This window comes from Orycteropus afer, unplaced genomic scaffold, assembly GCF_000298275.1.
Source record: "Orycteropus afer afer isolate SDZICR_OR568_19922 unplaced genomic scaffold, OryAfe1.0 scaffold00213, whole genome shotgun sequence".
Taxonomy (NCBI): Eukaryota; Metazoa; Chordata; class Mammalia; order Tubulidentata; family Orycteropodidae; genus Orycteropus; species Orycteropus afer.
Window position 1 is genome coordinate 5,614,694 of NW_006921800.1, and position 6,000 is coordinate 5,620,693.

General features: G+C 35.5%; 1 protein-coding gene across 1 annotated transcript in view; it reads right to left on the reverse strand.

Moving 5' to 3' along the window:
• Nucleotides 1-6,000, reverse strand: part of NEGR1 (neuronal growth regulator 1) — a 1,298,229-nt gene that overhangs the window by 921,687 nt on the left and 370,542 nt on the right. The gene's annotated exons all lie outside the window — the stretch shown is intronic.

Here is a 6,000-nt window from a genome sequence, read left to right on the forward strand (position 1 = left end):
CACACAAAATAAAAAAAAAAAAAAAGAAAGAAAAGAAAAAGAAAAAGGCTTCCCTCTAAAATAAATAATCAGTTTTCTTTATGAGAAATGAGAGGAAACATTAAGGCTGTGTAATTGTATAATTAAAAAAAAAAAAAAGTTCCCTTTCACTACTTCAGTTCACCTTAAAAGCATATATTCTAATAAGAATCTCCTTGTTATGTTATGTGCCCTCAAGTCGGACTCAACTCATAGTGACCCCTCCTTGAGTTTCTGAGGCAGTATCATATGGAAGTAGATCACCCAGCCTTAGTATTACTAAATCACCTTAGGCCTATTTATAAGTTTGACCCTTTCTTTCAAAACGCCTCACATATTTCTCCTACTTTGGAGTTCTTTTTTGAATTTAGCATCCCAGAGTGAATCTAAGTATTAAATCCTTTTAAAACTTTTTTTTCCCCCTCCTGATTCCAAAGGGCAAAAAAAAAAAAAAAAAAAAGAATAAAAGAATAAATTGTCTCCTTTTCTATCTAATGTGACCAATTTTCTGGGTCAAGCCCAGTGTGAGCTCAGTAGATTGGCACAAGGGGTGCTCCTGAAGAAGGTCACTTCTCCCCACCAGCTCTGTTGACTTCTCTCTGCCACTGCTATGTTAAATTACCAATTGTCTGTAGCTTAGTGCCTAAGGCACTTGACTGCTAACCAGAAGGCTGACTGTTCAAACCCACAGCCACACCTCAGAAGGAAGATGGGGCAATCTACTTCCATAGTGATAACTGGCTAGGCGGTTGCAACTCGAGGGCACATAACAACAACAACTACAACTATAGCCACCAGTTGAAAAAAAAGCATATTAGAAGTCAAGTATTACAGCTAATATGAAAAGAGCTGTGAGACAGAATTAAACAGGTTCTCATACAAAAAGATACTTAAACAAACAGGATTTACATTATTTTCTTCTGTTCTATATGTTTAAATTATAGAAGTTTAGAGAAATTATAATTTAAAATTATAAAATATTCTCTAACTACAAAGGTCAGTTTCTATCATTTATACATAACTTCAGCTCTTTCTTCGTTAAATAAAATTGTTAATACAACATTTTTCCAAAAGCTGGAATCTTATATTTTCTCTGTTACTCAAATAAAACATATCAAATAAGCTATTTTATGGTTGGGTAATAATAAGACATATGAGGACAGAGAGACTGGTTCTGGGCTACAGAATAAAAAAAAAAAAAGAGGGATATAATTAAATTCTGAATTTTTAAAACATAAGCCCAAGTGCATTTCAATACTATTTATTTCTTGAAGGTCTCAAGGAAAAAAAAGTTGTAATTTCCACCCACACTCAATTTTTTTTAACAAACACAAACAAGTTTTAGAAAGATGATAAAATAATAATAAATATGGTCTGTATATACAAGTTTATTGGTGATTTTTAATTGGATCAATTGTTATTATCAAAATTTTATAGATTAGGAAATGAAGTTTAATGGTGATGATGTATTCATGGTCACATGACTAATGAATGACCTGCAAAGGACGCTTAGACATTTCCTTGCAGCATCTCCAACCTGGGCACCTAACTCTCATAGAAACATTTTCATTGTTGTAAAGAAACATTTCTGTTGTTGTTGTTCCAATTAAATTTACTTATTTTATCTGTCAATGATGTACTTTTTTCATTACAACATTTTTCTAAATTGACAAGGTCACATAGTGGGTAAGGCTTTTGGCTGCTAAGTAGAAGGTAGAAGGTTCAAACCAGCTGTATCTTGGGAGCAAGATGAGGCAATCTACTTCTGTAAATACATACAGCCTTGGAAACCCATTGGAGGACACTGTGAGTCAGAATCTACTCAATGGCAGTGTTTTTTGTTTGTTTGCTTGTTTAATGCATAAGTTTAGGACACAGGAAAAATGCTTAACTGTACCAAACATAGGATTTCTTTCTCATCTGTACATAGGAAGAGAAATGGCACCTAACTTATTGGCTTTTTAAAAAATTACATTAGATATTCTTTGTAAAGATATTACCATGGTGCTTGACACATAACAAGCATTTATACATTTTAAATAGTATTATGTATTCCATAATTATCTCTGACTGTAAAATTCACTGTAAGTTGAGGCTTGTTGTTGTTGTTATGTGCTGTCAAGTCGGACCTGACTCATAGCGACCCCTCCTTGGGTCCTCGGAAGGAAGGTTGGGCTATCTACTACCATAGTGATACTGCCTCGGAAACCCAAGGAGGGGTCACTATGAGTCGGCTCTGACTCCAAGGCACATAACAACAACATAACTATGGAAGTAGATTATCCAACCTTCCTTCCGAGGCTTAGATGATATAATTTTCATTGCCTACATTTGTATTTTCCATGTTTTAGGAAGTGCTTAATATAACTTGTTCATAGTGATATATTATGATAATATAAAAGATAAGTCAAGGTAGATGTGTGGTGTTTCACCTTTAGACCACTTTCATTAGAATAACCTAGAGTGTTTGCTGAATACACATTCCCAGGTTATACCATTGATATCTCTACATATCTCTTCAGAAATCACGTTAGTGGAAAGAGTGGACTCAGACAGACCTGAATTAAAACCTGGTCCTATAACATACAGTGTTAAGAACATTAAAACTATGTGAACTGTTTCTCACTGGTATAAAAGAAAACAAGTTGAGGGTGTTAATAATATTAACCACATAGAATTGCATTATGAATTGAATGATACACTTTTATCAATATATGTCATGTATTATATGCTCAACAAATTTCATATTTCTTTCCTGACCCTTTCTCTTTTTCTTCTATAACTGAAATAACAATGAGAACTCAAATATAAGATTTATTATTATTAACTACATACAATCTGGAGATCCTCAGACCATTTCAGGTACCCCCTCATCTCTGAGACAGTTCCTCTTCTAAGTTTGCCCTATCTTGGTGAAAATCAACGTATGGATTCTTACACAATATTCTACTTTAGAATTCATTTACATTCAAAATTAGCAGTTTTCTCCAACTTATATTTTTATCTCTTTTTCACCATTCTACTTTTAAATGAATTTTTGTGCTTCTAAAAAGCACAATCTTGACGTAAAAATACTCTGAACAAGATAGTCCACAACAGTCCTATATATGCACCAGTACTCGATTGTGAGGACAGAGTGTACTGTGTGACAGTTTACAGGGAATCAAACAGGCTGTGCTCTCAGGGCTTTCCGGCTTTCTTGCTTCATTCCTCCATGCTCACCAATTTTATATCTAGTTATCCATTATATGCTGAAGTGGTTACTGACAGGGACCACATGTTATTCTGTTATTCATATTTTTTGGCCCAACACTTGGCAATATTGGCATATCACAGCCATTTATGTTCTCAATGAATGAATAAGATCCAGGGTAGATATTTGTAACTTTGATCGTATAGCTAACTACGGGGGTCAGACATAGCCATTCTCTCTCAAAATAAATCTCAGAAGTGAAAAATCAATCCTAGTTATTAAAAACACACACTTGAATGTACAATAAAAATAATTCCAGCTGTCAAAAACATACATTGAGGAAATGACAGAATGAGAAAATACTGGGGGTGGGGAGGGAGACAAAATGATTTGACTGAAAACTAAGTCCCCTCTGCCACTGTCCAGACCGCCTGTCAGTTTAATTTGCAATTGGAGAACAGGAAGGGAGAAGAGTCAAAACAGGTGTTGGTTTTGTTCTTTTTTTAATGAGAAGAAAATCAAGTGAAAGCATGGCTCTGCCAGCTGTGAAGAGCTGCTGACACCTGTGGTTGCCACATCCCATGCTTGTAAGACAGGTCAGAAGCAGCTAAAGACAGCTGATAAAATGGGAGGAGGATGCAGGTAGCAGAAGGAGTCAGAAGTAGAGCAGTGCTGGATGAAAATAGCAGAAAAAGGGGGGGGGGAGGTGCTATTTCAAAATGGTCTAATTTCAAAATGTCCATTTTATCCTTATTTTTCTAATTAGTACTAAGTCATACTCTTTCATTTCGCTCCTTTTGTTCATTAAAGAAAATGTAATGGAAATGGATAAAAATGGAATTTTTGCCTTATGTGCAGTATACAACTCTATATACTTGTCAGATTTAACTAAAGTATTGCAATATTCTCTCCTGGCTGTATGCCTTTATTTTCTCATCCTCTCCCAAAAACAACCCCTTTGTTTCTCATCCACCCATCAGGACAGTGGAAAGAAAGATTTTGTTCTCCAAAATCATAATTGTCTGGAACTCAAAGGAAACTTGACTTGCCTACAACCTTGAGTGGGTATGTCTGCATAAGTCTAGCAGGGTGTGAGTGTATGTTTGCTGGTAGAAGCCTGGGAGAGGTATAGGAAGATGGAAGTGGCTTCTCTGAGCATAGGATGTCACTGTACTCATAGATCCTTTTTTTTTTTTTTTTTAACAATAACTTAAAATAGATACACAATGCAACTCATGACAACATGTACCTTACCTTCATTGATCCCTTCCTCTTGAGATCCCTCATTCTAAATATGCCTTCACTCACTGTCACTGAGTCAGTTCTGACTCATAGCAACCTCCACAGGGTTTCCAAGGCTGTAAACCCTTGAAGAAGACTGCCTCATATTTCTTCCATTGAGCAGCTGTGGTGTTTGAACCACTAAGCTTTGGGTTAGCCGGCAAAAACCTTAAACACTGCACCAACAGAACTCCTTAAATAAGCCTTAGAAATGGCTTTTTAGTACAATTGACAATAGAAAATAGAAAAAATGAGGCCATGAAAATGATTGATTCAGGCTAAAGAATAATATAATAGGAGAAAAAGTATGGGCTTATTTAAAACTAAATATTCATTTCACATTCTTGTTTTTCTTAATTATCTAATATGTCACCCTCTGCATGATTTTGATCATGTCAATGAAGATCAATTTCGGCACCATGGGGACTGATGAGCATTCTGAGAACATACCTCTTAGAAAGAGGGCTGAGGGAGAACATAAGAATTCAGAGAATATTAGTGGACTCAGCATGTCTGAGAAGTTCATTACCAGCAAGTGCCTGAATAAGATTCAATTGGTATTAGAGTAAGTCAGAAAAACAGTGGGTGAGCTGGTATCTGTGGAAAAAGGAATGACAAGGAATCTTAGGGTTTGAAAGGAAACGCTTTCAATGTTATAGGATAGTATTCACTGACTTGGCAGATAAAACACTCTCATATACTAAGTGGGAAATTTGTAGGGCTTAGAAAAGGAAAATTCCAATTTTTTAATGTAAATCCTTTTACTGGAAATATTTCATAGGCCTTAATGAGGTCAACCACATATAATAACCATAGATTGACCAAGATACTGTAGAGATGCTAGGACTTAATAAGGTATAATATTTGCCCTCAAAGAATTTATATTCTTAGAAACCAAAAAGGAAAAAAAAAAAGGCTCTCTTAAAATGTTAAATACAGAGTGGTCACTGGAAATAGAAGTGATAGTGTGAAATGGGGGCACAGTTGAGTGACATTAAAACCAGTGTTTGGGTAGAGAATTAAAGAAGGCTTTGGTTAGGTCTAGAAATGTTGATAACTAAGTGGAATCTTAATGACTTGGAATTAGCTGCTAATAAGAAAAATATACACAAGAACAAACAAACAAAATAGCCTAGTGTTCAGGGACCTATAAAAACCCCAAGTGGTGAGAAAGTATAAAGTGAAGAAGTACTTGGCAGGAGTTCTTGTTGATGGGGTTGGAGAGAGGCATGCATTGGGCTTTGGAAAGACTTAAGTTAAAAGAGTTGAGTTATTCTGAAGGCAAAGAGAAGTCAGACTGCTACTTAGGTATATCCCCCTGGAACAAGGTGCGAAGGGTATGTTGCAAAGTTGTAAACAGCCAGATCAATCAGAACAAATATAACACTAGGTGAAGATGGAACTTGAGATTCTAAGGCTTAAGTATCGAGTTTATGTACTGTAATCGATGATCTCTAACAGCTGAGCTTTATAATAATTATATCGGTAACATATGGACAATGTGGTAC